The 1,475-nt window shown below is 38.7% G+C and overlaps 1 protein-coding gene across 1 annotated transcript in view; it reads left to right on the plus strand.

Annotated features, from left to right (window-relative positions):
* LOC119591822 (mucin-2-like) overlaps positions 1 to 1,475 on the plus strand; it is a 9,846-nt gene that overhangs the window by 5,404 nt on the left and 2,967 nt on the right. The gene's annotated exons all lie outside the window — the stretch shown is intronic.

A 1,475-nucleotide genomic window follows, 5' to 3' on the forward strand; every position in this document is an offset into this window, starting at 1 on the left:
GGTTGCAATTTTTTTCTTTCCTCAGATCAGACTGATGCACTTGATGAATCTGATACAACTAGTCCTGCACCTGTCGATACAACTGGTCCTGCAAATGCGGCCACAACTGCTACTGATGCCGTTATTATTCCAACAACTGTTCCAATTCCTGCAACTGTTCCTACCACCACAGACAAAATATCGATGGCTGATTCTACATCAGATGCTACAATAATTGCTACAATAACAGATGATGCACCCGCTCCTACAATGCATCATACAATTACTGGTTTTGCAGCAAATTATGCAACCGATACTACAATAACTGGTTATACTATAGGCGATATAACAGATGCTACAGTAACTGATTTTGAAACAGAGGAGACTACTGATACTACAATAACAGTTTTTTCAACAGATACTACAAGAATTGCTTATATGACAGGGGATACAACTGATGCTACAGTAACTGGTACAATAACAGAGGATACAACTAGTACAACGGTAACTGGTTTTATAATAGAGGATACAACCGATGCTATAGTAATTGGTTTTACATCGGAGGATACAACCACTGCTACGGTAACTGGTTTTACAACGGAGGATACAACTGTTGCTACTGTAACTGGTTTTACAACAGGGGATTACAATCATGGCTACATAACTGGTTTTAACAGAGGATACAGCTGATGCTAAGTAACTGGTTGCAACGGAGGATCAACACTGTACGTACTGGTACAACAGAGGATATAACCGATGCTACAGTAACTGGTTTTACAACAGAGGATACATCGATGTAAGTAACTAGTTTCACAACGGAGGATACAAACTGAGGTAACAGGTACATGTTTGCAACAGAAGGATAACAGAACAACTGGGTAAGTAATGGTTTTACAACGAGGGAGGATAAGGCATAATACGGATAATAGTAACTGGTTTCACAACAGAGGATATAACCGATTTTATAGTAACTGGTTTTACAACAGAGGATACAACTGATGCTACAGTAACTGGCTTTGCAACGGAGGATACAACCATGGTATGATAACTGGTTTTACAACGGAGGATACAACTGGTATAGTAACTGGTTTCACAACAGAGGATACAGCCGATGTTACAGTTACTGGTTTTACAACAGAGGATACAACTGGTATAGTAACTGGTTTTACAACAGAGGATACACTGTACAGTTACTGGTTTTACAACAGAGGATACAGCCGATGTTACAGTAACTGGCTTTGCAACGGAGGAAACAACCACTGGTATGATAATTGGTTTTACAACGGAGGATACAACTGATGCTACAGCAACTGATTTTACAACAGAGTATACAACCACCGGTACGATTAGACTGCACTTTGCACATAATAAACGAATTCGAATTAAGAGCAAAATTTGCTTTTGCTTGGTTAAATGTAGAACAAAAATTAAAAAAGATAGAAGAAATAGGTCAGCGAAAGTTAATGCCTTCTCTTAAATAACCACTTAGTGATCTT

This window comes from Penaeus monodon, chromosome 29 (genome assembly GCF_015228065.2).
Source record: "Penaeus monodon isolate SGIC_2016 chromosome 29, NSTDA_Pmon_1, whole genome shotgun sequence".
NCBI lineage: Eukaryota > Metazoa > Arthropoda > Malacostraca > Decapoda > Penaeidae > Penaeus > Penaeus monodon.